Source organism: Grammomys surdaster, unplaced genomic scaffold (assembly GCF_004785775.1).
Source record: "Grammomys surdaster isolate TR1022 unplaced genomic scaffold, NIH_TR_1.0 230, whole genome shotgun sequence".
In the NCBI taxonomy this organism is placed as follows: Eukaryota; Metazoa; Chordata; class Mammalia; order Rodentia; family Muridae; genus Grammomys; species Grammomys surdaster.
This window is the reverse complement of record NW_021604675.1, coordinates 1,460,521-1,473,450: the sequence shown is the minus strand read 5'-3', so window position 1 is coordinate 1,473,450 and position 12,930 is coordinate 1,460,521. Positions and strand designations below refer to the sequence as shown.

General features: G+C 36.0%; 1 pseudogene; it reads left to right on the top strand.

Annotated features, from left to right (window-relative positions):
• The first annotated feature begins 3,853 nt into the window (after nt 1-3,853).
• On the top strand, nt 3,854-11,141 carry LOC114626204 (annotated as a pseudogene).
• The last annotated feature ends 1,789 nt before the right edge of the window (nt 11,142-12,930 follow it).

Here is a 12,930-nt window from a genome sequence, read left to right as displayed (position 1 = left end):
CAGAAACTATCTCCAATTATAACCATTTGCAAATGAAAAATTAGTTTTCTCCAAGGGAATATCACTGGGCAAGCAAACTAGTTTCAAGAATAGATGATATTCCCAGCAGTAGATGGCCAACAGAAAATGAATTCAGTTCCATCTTTGAAAGTTATTCATCTCATGATGTTGTATTATAGCTTTTTATTTTTAATTTTTAACTTATTTAAGTTTTATTTTCTTATTTTTCATTAGCTCTTTACAGGTCCTTCACATAAATATGGTTTCTTTAATCGCGAATTCATGGGAATCCTGTGTGCAAATAAGTGGATCTTCGCATGGTCTCTATTTTTTTTATCTCTGTTCTTGAGCTCTTTTCTTTCTGTTCATTTCTTCTGTCTTATTCTGATGCATTTGTTTTTATCTATTTTATTATTACATCTTAGAAGCTTGGTGAGTCCAGATGGAAGGGGGTGGGGAGAAACTGTGGGGAGTAGAGGGAGGGGAAGCTGTAATAGCATATTATATGAAAAGTATTTTCAATAAAGGAATACAAAATCAGACTCATGAAAATAGATATTATAAGTGGAGTTTCTATAGGAAAAATAAAAGAGATTTGAGAAAGGTAAAATCTTGATCAAAAAAGGGCATAGATTGAAATAGACTGGAGAAATGTACTTTAGCATTGCTGAACCATGCGGTTATCATATTTAACAATTATTTCTATTTCAAATGGCACAATATAATCCTTGACGTTGTTACCACATAAATGATAAATTGGTAACATTGATAAATATTATCTCAATTCAATCTTTCTACAACTTTATAAAGATTAAGATAAGACATTGAATTCCATAAACAATTACTTGTCAGCTGAAAATACAGAATTCTCACCACAACAGCTGTAATAGAAATTCTGCCAGGGAACAATGTAGGCTGATTGTAGACCTCTCCCACTTTCTGTAAGATTCAATCTCCCAGTCTCATGCTCAGCTCTTCAGCAGAAAACCCAAGGCAACCTTGCCAAACCCATCTCTAGTATATCCCATAGATCTTTTCTTCCTAACGCATCTGTCTCCACTTTTTAATTTATCTCAGTTTCCAACTACAACAGGCATTCTCTTCTAGCCCATTTCTGCCAGAGAAACAGGAAAGCAGACTGTAGATCTTCACCATTCCTTCTGCTGTTCAAGATTCAATCCCCTAGTTGCATCCCCAGTTCTGTCACAGAACACCCACTGTCGTCTCCCTTTCTTCTCTGTTATCATTCCCAGTAGATCAGGAAGACCTACTCCACCAACTTTCCTTTCTCCAACTCATACTACTAGCCCAGCCTCCCAACCAGAAGGTATCCCTTGGAAACACCAGAAGAGCAAGCTAGGGAGATTGTTAAGCTAACTGAAGACCTCTGCCTCTCCCTCATTTCCTCCAAATCCAATCAATCAGTCTCATCCGTAGATCTACAATGTAACACCTGCTGCAGCCTTCCTACTTCCACCTCACATATATCTGTGGATACCAAAGACCATCCTCTCTTAATCTCCCTACCTGACTCTTGCAATATCTTTACTGAGCTGCATTCAATTGAGTTGTTGGAAAAGGTGGTCCCATGGAAACCCCAAACCTTGGCAGTTGTTAAAGACAATGGATTGTTCTCTGAAAACTGACTGTGGGTGCAAGGGGGAGGGAGAGGCATTACCAAAAACAAAACCTGCAAAACATAGAGAAGTTGAGCTTGTGCCTACTTAGTGTCTTCATTGCAATATTCTAGTGTCTTTGTTGTTGATAGACATTGTTCAGGCTACCAAAAGAGAAAAACATCAACCTAGCCACAAAACCTTTGACCCACAATCAAAAGGACCAACTAATGTCTTATTTGAGTTAAGGCCTATTCTATGAGAAAGAACACATACATAACACTTCTCAGGTGACCAAAAATCAGAAATTAGATAGCCCATAGACCTATGATAAAATCCCAATATTACTAGCCTATAAAAACAAAAGGTATTAATAAATTGACTCCTAATGATATTCTGCTATACTCGTAGATCAGTGCCATATTCAGCCATCATCAGAGAAGCTTCCTTCTGTAGCCGATAGGATAACCCACAGCCAGACACTACAAAGAGACAGACCTTGAAACACATAGCTCTAAATGTTATGTCTCCATCCAATTCCTCCACTTGGAGCTCAGAGAACCCCGGAGGAAGAAGAGGTGGAAAGACTGAAAGAGCCAGAGGAGATATAGGACAGAATAACAAGGACATCTGAGTCAACAATGCAAGGCACATGTGAACTCACAGAGACAGAGGTAGCAAGCACAGGGACTATGTGGGTCGGCACAAGATCCTATTGTATATATTACTGCTTTCAGTTTAGCATTACTATGAGACTCCAGCATTTGAGAATGAGAGGATCTTTGACCCTTGTGCCCTATTTTGGGACTCTCTTTTTCCTGTTGTGTTGGCTTATCCAGACTCAATATTATGGTTTTTACTTTATCTTACTATATTTATATTATATTATGTATTTATATTATATTGCTTTACCTTACTTATTTTTATTTTCATGTTTGGTTGTTATCAGTTATAAATCTATTTTTTCTATTGAGAGACAGAAAAAAAAGTAGATCTGGATTGTTCAAGAGGTGGGGGGAACTGGGAGATTAGGGAAGGGAACTGTAACCAGATTATATTGTATGAGAAAATAATCTATTTTCTATAAAGGGGGACATGTGGACCTCTCATTCACTTCAAATAAATTAATCCATAATATCCATGACATCAAATGTGAATTAGTTAAATTTACTTACTATATAAAAATGGAACCCAACAATTAAAATATTAAAGACATGAAAGTCAATCATTTTAGTGTTGTATTCCTAAGGGATTCATTTAATAAACATCAAAGCATTTTCCCATTGATATCTCCATTTCCTATTTCCTTATCACTTATATCTATCTATTATTTGTATTACTATTATTAAACACTAATGATATCATTGCTACACAACTTTTGGTGAGGCGTCCAAGCAACTTAATTGTCTAAAGTTCCAAATGACTGGAAGGTACATAATTGTCTAAAGTTCCAAATGACTGGAAGGTACATGCATGTTGGCTTAGGAACAAATTTATCATGGAGAAATAAAGAAGGTACACATTACTGTCAGAATTGTCATATCAGCCAAAGTGGCCACAGTAATCAGTATGGTGATACATGTTACATCCTGAGATTGCCAGAACTTAATATTGTTTCTTTTAATCGTAAACATTTGTAGATCGGTCAAAGGCAGCCTGGTACCTGGTTGAGCAAAGGCTAGAAATCCTGGTGACCCTGAAGGGAGAGAAGACGTTTCGCCCTGCTCCTGTGTACCTGGCTCCTGTCATATAGCTACAGTCCCCCCGCAGCCCTCCATAGATTTGTGGCCATCAGTCATGTAAGGGCAATGCCCCAAGCCCCTCTACAGGTAGAAGATGTGACCTGTGGTCACAAGTTTCAAGACAGCTCCATTTTAATGAGGGATCTAAAGGCCTGGAGGATTTAGCCAATAAGCTTTCCTTCCCAGACACTCCTCCCTGCAAAAGCTATTTAACCTCAGGTCCACCCTGAGAAGTGGGGTATGGTTTTACTCATCCACTTTCCACCATGGCAATAAATATCTTAAAACCATGGACTGCCTCTTTTCATTGGGATCTGCAGTGGGGAGCAATGGAGAAGGCTTTTGCCTAAAGAGCCACCATCTAATCTCCCGCAGAAGGCCTCGCTGGGCTCCCAGCCACGACACAGCCATTGACAAAGCCTACCAAAACCCACTACATTCTCAGCTCTTCTGCAGCTCCCAGTGGCACCTGGATGTCCAAGAGCCTGAGGTCAGATGGCCCTGGCCTCCTTGCAGACCTCCAAGCCAGCTAGGGCTGTCCCTGCGCCTCAGACTGGGCTCCCCGACCCTCGGACCAGTGTCCGAGAGGGAGGCTTCCCCACAGCACAAAGTGCAGTAAAAATTTCCCCTGTCCTGCTCTGACGGTTCCTATGGCGCAGCAGATGCAGAACATCCATTAACCCTACAACCTTACAAAATGCAATAACTAAAAAATTTAAGAACAGCAGGAAAATATAAACACACCCCTTCAAGTGATGTCAGCTTTATGGGATTGTGTCCTGTATAGGAAATGATGTCACAAATATATACAGCACCATCAAACAATCATGTTGCAACACAGTTAATTTCAATTAAGCATCATTTTTTTGCTAAGGACCCAAATACAGATACTATGTATCATTAGAGCATGAAGCTAGCTGTACTCGAGTTTTCATGTCAAGAAAATGAGAACAGTCAAGAATAAATATTCAAACACAAAGCTAAGGTCACATTTTAGCTTCTATATTCACAACATTTATGATATATTTTAAGATGAGTCCTGTCCAAGGCAATACACATTTTGAGCTAATGATAATTGTTATGGTGTCTCAGAAAACGACACAAACATTTTGATTATAAGCCAAGATTTACAAGCATATTCGTAGGTGTTTACAATATTAGCTTACAATTACAAACTTGAATGTTTCTCTTATCATCTACATAGCAACAGAACTATAATGACCTTCTTTTAGACTACCAAAACTGTTTTGCCAAAATCACAGCTGTTTTGGAAAAAAACATTAAGAGTTGGCAAAAAATCAAAGTCAACACCTTTAATAGAGCCCAGAATCTGATTGGTAACTGATCTGGATATAATTCACAGGTGTTACATGCTCTGTGCATTTGGCCCTTCCATCTGTTCTACATTATTCTGAGTTTGAATAGTTAGCATTTTCAGTCAGCTCATGCTAATCCAATATTCAAAATTGTACAGTGGGATCACAAGACTAAATTATCTGACATAAACGAACATGACATATGTCCAGGGAGTACATGATTACATGAATATCTGTGCTAATCACTGGGGCAGAAATTGTCTGGAGATACAATTGTTTTCACAATTGAAAAAAATAGAAGTATTATGTAATAATACAGCTTGCAGTCATGCTCTCATAGACTCTTACATTGATATATACATTATGAGAAAGCTGGTCTATAGTTCCGAAATACTAGTTTATACTATGACTGAACCCAAACCTAATTCAAAATCTTAAATATCATATTTAAATACAGGAAAGTAAGATCATCAATAATCATTAGGTGATTAGATATTCTAATGTGATTCTAAAAGATGGAAAATTCATGATTACATAACACATATTAAATAAAAGTAGTTTTTATGTGTCAAAGTAATTAAATTCATGTTATTTTGACAATGATGGAATCATTATAGAATGATATAGCTCAGAAATCACATATGCTACTTAAGTATTCTCTAACATGTCTTTGCAATTTATTTCTGTCTATCTCTCTGTATATCCTTAGCACATATTTTATACCAAAATGTTAATTTTTCCTTTCTTTTTGATTTACGAAGAAAGTCATTTTATTTGATAATGATGGGCTCAATATATAACTATATAGAAATTACAAATGCTACTTAAATATTCTTTAAAATGTTCTAGCAATTTTACCTTTGTCTATTTCTATATAAAATAACATGTTTGCATGTTAAATTATTAATAAATCCCTTAGTGGAACAAAGATCACTTATTTAAGTGAAGTTTGAAGTTCAATTTCAAGGTAGTATTTCATAAGCATTCTAGGTAAAATTACCATACTTGGCTGCTTGGGATGTACTTCTTGACACCAGAAATAATTAAGAAGAAATCATATTAAAGAAGACGGCCTGACTGAACACTTCAGGGAATATGTTCTTAAAGCACCTTTATGGTTCTAAACCTGTTGGGAGCCGACTCTTAGCCGAAAGTGGCTATCATCTTTACAGCCATCTCGAGCCATATACCCTGACAAGAGACTTGTTTCAACAGCCTGCAATAGCTGAGCGCACTCTGATAAACATCTTGTTACACTGTTTAGTGCCCCCAGCTGCAAGGTGCTCCTGGTATCCATGGCTACAAGGCACGTGACGTAGTGGCTTCGGTTGAGCTTGTCCACGAGGGCAAGTCACATGGTAAAGGGTATAAATACCCAGGATTTCCCTTCTATTGAGGAGGTAGGAGATGGAAGAAGTAAGGAGGTAGGAAGAAGTGAGAAGGGAGGTAGGTAGAAGAAAGGAGGTAGAAGGTAGAAGGTGGAAGGAGTGAGAAGGTGGGAGTTGTCAGGAGACTGAAGGAGTGAGGAGAATATAGAAGAAGAGAGGAGGATAAAGAAGAGACTTGAAGAGACTCTGTTTTGTATCTATCTTTTGCGTCTCTCGCCCATTTTTCCCCCTTCCTCCGTCCCCACTCTCTCTCTTGCTAGACCCTGACCTGCGGACCGGAGCAGCAGAACCGGCCGGCCTTTACAAAGTAACAGAACCTGACGGCCGTTACAAAAGAAACGGCCGTTACATAAACCTACACAATTGTCATACTAAAAAGTCCCAACCTAAAGATGACATTTAATATTCTATCTTGCCTGTTACTCATAGCTAACAGTTCAAGGAGTATAACAGTAATTTGGAATACTACTGTGTTTAAAATGTACATACTGGTGAAAATTCAGGTGTCTGTAGTTGGGAGTGATGATGTGAGTATGCTGTAATCATGTATGTGAGATAGACTGCAACCAGGGAGTAAAACTTCTCCACTTGGAAACTATTGTGATTATACTTAGCCCAGAGACCAAGACTGTAAATAAGAAATACTTCTGACAGCAAATTGAAAGCAGACTGTTCCAAGAGATATGTCAAATCAAGCATGTAGAGTGATCAGTTCCACCAACATTGACTCAGTCACCATTGGAAAGGAACAAGAGATGAGGCTGCAGCCTGGCCAGGTTTTGCACATGGAATCCTGTTCCACTGGAGTCATGGCTTGAAGATTTCAATGAAGGATTCCAAATGCAGGTTGACTAAAATAAGAGTGAGAGTGAGAGTGCTTAAGAATAAATAGCTCAAGTCCTGTCACCATTGGCTAGTCTTATTGTGGGTCTCTGTTTTCAGTTTGAAGGCTGTGACTATTGTGAACACATTGGCTTTCTGAAAAAAAATATACACATTGTGAAGGAAGAGGTGATTGCTGATTTTACTGAAACCAGCAAATTTCATTTCTGATTGGGCTACCATGCCATTCCCAGCGTGACACTTGTGCAACCTTTATTTGCTCAACCAGGATTTTTATTCTCCTTGCTGTAAGGGAAAGAAGAATAAAGGAAGGAAGGAAGGAAGGAAGGAAGGAAGGAAGGAAGGAAGGAAGGAAGGAAGGGAGGGAGGGAGGGAGGGAGGGAGGGAGGGAGGAAGGAAGGAAGGGAGGGAGGGAGGGAGGGAGGCAGGGAGGGAGAGAGGAAGGAAGGAAGAAAAAAAAGAAAGAAAGAAAGAAAGAAAGAAAGAAAGAAAGAGAGAAAGAGAGAGAGAGAGAGAGAGAGAGAGAGAAAGAGAGAGAGAAAGAAAGAACAGAACGATTTCAATACAAAAATACTTAAGGGAATTATAAACTGTGACCAAAATGGTTCTACAGGCTGTCAAAATTACTGCTCAAGATAGGACATCTGAACTCTTTATGTTGTCTTTTCTATACAGTGAGTGTCTATAGATACTGCCCTCTGTTCCACAACTGAAGAGATACCTCAGAAAGCACTGGAGCCCATGAAGATGCTACCATGCCCATGTCTGTCTTATATTGCCCATGAACACTGCAGTCCTTGGATTAAAACATGGACCTTTACAAATGCTAAACAAACAAACAAACAAATTTGCATATCACAAATAAGGAAGTACACAAATATAACAATCAGTGCTTCTAAAATCAAAATTAAACACATTCATTGTACGTGGGCAGGTATACATGCATATACACATACATCTGTTTTTGCAGGTGTGTGTTTGTGTGTGTGCGTGCATGTGTGTGTATGTGTGTGTGTGTGTGTGTGTGTGTGTGTGTGTATGTGAGTGCTTCTGAGTATTTAGAATCTCCTGAATAACCATCAATTTAATAGCAATTATGGTTGTCAGACCAAATACAGTCTACATATGGAAAAACGGACTGAGAAGGCTTGTACACATGAATATATGAGGTCCTTTTGGCAGCAGAGATAGATCAAATTCCAGGCAACATAATTAACTGGAGGAAGGGCACAATGAGATGACTCAACTGTTAAAGGCACATGTTACCGAGCCTTGGGAGACAAGATAATCCACAGGACACACAGAGTAGAAGAAAAGAACTAACTCTTCTAAGTTGTCTACTGATGTCTACACTTGTGCCTACTCATATATAAGGATATATACAATGAATGAATGAATTAATTAATTAATGAATGAAAAAAGAATGGATGAACTAAAAGGAAGAATAGGCAAACTGGGAATATTTATGCATATACTACTATATATACTTACTCCAAATATGTCATAAATCCTAAAGAACATTTTATAATTTAAGTTACAGCAGTGAAAAGAGCACATTTTAGTTGTGATGAATCTTGCATTTGTAAATGAAAGACTTATGATGAAGAGCTAGGAAGGTAGTACTATGTTGGTTGGGATGGTCAGGAATGCCTGAATGGGCATTCCTTTATGGAAGAGTCAGGTAGGGTGTTCATCTTACACAAAGGAAAAATTAAGTGTAGGGGTACTAGTTTAGAATCATGGTGGTCACAGTAGAGAAAAATCAAACCAGACAATGTACCTGGAGAATAATAATCTAGAATAAAAGACATAGGAATGGACAGTCAAGTCCCATATAAAACAAGTATGATATGCAATTTAAAGTTTTTCATGCTAACTGTGTGCCAGTAGATCAAATAAACTAGTAAATGTTTTAACAGAAACTCTCAGGTTTTTATATGGATATTATAATACAGAAAGAAAAGTGAATCTTGAAACACTAATACAAGTTAGTATGCTAGTATGGTTGTCATAAAAAGGTGACTTACAACTAGATTAGGATGAATTGATATTTAAGATGTATTGGAAAAATGGTTATCAAATTGAGGCGTTTGGTCCATCAGCATCAACACTGACTACATCAACCTACTTAATAGTCAATAATCTTTAGGTCTTCAGCCCTGTGGATGATAGCACTATGTCACAAATTTTGTGAATTATGGCTTAAGACTTAATGTCCCCAAGTTCTGAATCACTAATCCATGTGTACGCATTATAAGAAGCATATGTGATAGAAATGAAGAATTATCTATACAATGAGAACTTTTGAAGGCACGTATAATAAGAAAGAAGTTCAAATACTGAATATGCACACTGATTCTCTACTTAAAATCTAAACTTCTTGTTTTAAAATCAGGAAAAAAATCATTTGTCATTCCATAGCATGATACTGAGTACAAGCTTTAATTAAAAGGAATACCACGCTTTCATGTAAAAGTAGCAGAATTCAATGATTTCATTTGTGGCAATGAACAATTACTTTGCAGATTTTCAGAAAAGCTGTCTTCAGTATTTTAAGATACTTGTTTTTTCCCCCAATGATGGACACCTACTTTAACAGAAACTGAAAACCTCAAATCAACATTAATTGTCCATAATGAGTAGGTTACACAGTCAGCAGTGTAAAATTGAAGTGTAAAGAAAAAACCTGAATATTTTGAGTAGCTATTTTGGACTGAAAGTATAATCAGTCACAATAGAGATTTGAAAAATGAAAAAACTGGAATATCAGCCATCAAAAATAAATCTAATAGGGAAAGTATTTACACTTGAGATTTCATTAAAAGTATATGTAAGAGAATTCCTTTCCTGGAATAAACACTTAAAGGAAATGGCTAAAATGGTTAACGTTAATATAAATAAAATTTATATAGTTTTTTCACAGATATGTATGTATATGCTGATGTGGTGTGGATATGAAATGTCCCTCACAGGTGCATTTCTGAAGGCTTGGTGATGCTATTTTTGAGATTCTGTTAACTTAAGGATCTATTTCTAGTTCCAGGTTTCTCTCTGACTCCTTTTCACATACTTTGCATCATGATATGCTCTTGAGGCACAATCCAATATTAATAAAATCAACTACTGAAGCTATGCTCACACCTATAATTCAAACACAGAAAAAGTTGAAGCAGAATCCTGCAAAATGAGTTCCAGTCCAGTGAACTACAACCTCTGAAACAAGCAAACAAACAAACAAACACTCCTTTAAAGTGTTTATATCTATGTATATTTGTTACAGAGATTTAAAAGCTAGTCCATATGCACACCCATCTTATACTAAATGTGATAATATACTTTTCATTGGATTTCAATCCATTAGTTATGGTAACAATAGATTAGATGGTGTTAACATATGGCTCTATTATTATGTTGGGAATATTGGTGACAGGAAGCTTGCCTAAAAATGGAGGCTTACTTTCCTTTGGAAAGATCAACTAATAGACAGTGTTTAGAACATAGGACTAGGGTCTCTTGATTATTAAATTTGTATAATTTCACAATATCTCCACAGATCATAACACTGACAGGGCAGAACAGAACTGGAGCTGGGCTATAACCTTCAAAGTCCCACACAATTTGATCCATGCTTGGTACAAGAAAAGTTATAAAATCTCTCAGACAGTGCCACAACCTGGAGACCACACTTTCAAATACATGAGCCTGTGGGGGATATTTCACATTCAAATGATAGTGGGCCCTAAGTTGAAAGGTAAGTTGACATCAATTACCATCTTTAACCTGCTTGTGGTAAATAGTAAGTGAATATTTAAATGGATTCTCCTATATAATATAACCACTTAGATACTATTTTATAGCACAAAATTTTGAACAACCCCAAGAATAACCATATATACTGAATAATAATATGGAAGAATCAATGTTAAATGCCAAGAGAACTAAAATCACTATATACATTTAGAAATGTATAATAGAAGACAGAACTTAGTTCTTATTTAGGGAATAGATCAGATAGAAACAGAATTAATACTCCCATTCAGATGGAGGATGTACTCCTGGGATCTTCTTCATTGGATTAGTTTGTATAGGGAACTTGACTTGAAATTTTCTCTTTTCTTGGTTTCCTATCCTCTCTGACATTGATCTCCTGCTTTATCACTGATGATAGAAATAGCAGCAAATACAGTATAATTTATATTTGCTTTTCTTGTTTTAGAAAGTATAAACCTCACATAAACATCTATGTTTTTAGAGATAAATAAAGTCCACATAGAGGTAGAGATGATAGTTCCACAGAGTGGGAGCAGTGATATTGTTTCACCTATCAGTCATGCAAGTAGTTCTTTTAGTTTTTGTCTATATTCTTTGTTCATGTTCACGACTGCTATTAATATATAATTACTTCTAAGATTATCTTTAAAAGATATATATTTAATTGTATGTAAATGTCTGTCTAGACGTGCACACATGAATGCAAGGCCTTGGGAGGCTAGAAGAGAGTATCGAATTCTATGGAAGTAGTTACAGGAGTTGTTAGACACCTGATATAGGTGCTGGGAAGTGCATTTCACTTCTTTTCAAAAGCAGCAAGTACTGATCCAACACTATAGACCAAGCTTTCTATGATTCTTGATAATTTTCTTGATTCCCAAAACTGAAAGCCATTCTGTTTTCCCTTTTCAGACATCCACATGCATTTTGTCCATATAAAATACTTTAACTTTTCAAATAATTCTGTATATAAATACCTTTTCTTTCCCCTAGTAAAAATGTTTCCTCAATTTAAAGATAGCTTATAAAAACTATATTTCTGGAAATGTGAGCTACTCTCCTTTCTCATAGTTGAACTATTTTATTAACTTTCAGAATTACATTAAAAAATAAATATTAAATTTAAGATTTTCTTATGTTCTTCTTTTATATCTTCTTCACTTCTTCCTTTAATAGGATAGTAAGAGACTCTAAATATTCCCATTACCATGTATTTTGACATCATACACAATGGCATGACTAATCAATGCCTGTCTGAAAACCTCCTTACACTATTGATAGTCCTCTGTATGCAGGAGAGGGAGTAGATAAAAATGAAAGAATTCCATGTTCTTTCTACCATTAAAAAACCATATAATTTAGTTTTGTTGTTAGCTCCAACACTTATTAATAATACTAGAAAAATAAACCAAGCTGAACTTACTTTTAATTAGTCTCTACTATACTAAGAATGGTCTCATTATCTGAAAGATCTATTTAAAAACCCTCAGTATGTTAATTGATAAATTTTGAGAAAAATTCCATGTCATTGTACCTAGATGACAAGTTGTGTCACTATTGGAGTGACTACTTACTAGTGTCAGTAGCAAACTTTTTGTAAATTACACCACTAGCATGCTGTAGTCTAATTTATTTTGAATAGAAAATAGTTCTCCAATTACTCTGTTAAGTGCCAGTACAAGAAATGTGGTCATTTAAAATCATCCTTTGAATTGATTTCATTTAACACTTTTCCAGTTACTCTGCCATATTATGTTAGAAGAAATGTACATGAGATCTATAAATTTAAGAGGTTACACTTCAAAACCATGTGTATCTATCTCTATTACATGGCACATATAGATGAATTTGAAATCATTAGTTTTGCTCTTTTGAAAAAAATCAGTGAAATATAGAATGACAGTGATTAACCCTAAAGACCCTTATCATGTTTTCACATAATTTCATGATAAAACACAGTGCAATATTCATGTTCATCTTGATATAAACATAATATACATGAAATATTCTCTACAACAAGACTTAATAGTCTTGTTTTCACTTATGAGTCCTCATTGCCAGAGAAAATTTCATGAGACCCCATGTGTACAGATCTATAAAATTCAAATGTGACTGATAATCAATATTAATAAATGCATTTAAAAGCTCTTTGATATACAAATAATTTATGATTTATTAAAGGAGAAAAAATTTGTATACTGCTGAGATGGGTTGTTCTTACTTCTTGAGTACTTGATATTGAATGATGTGGGAC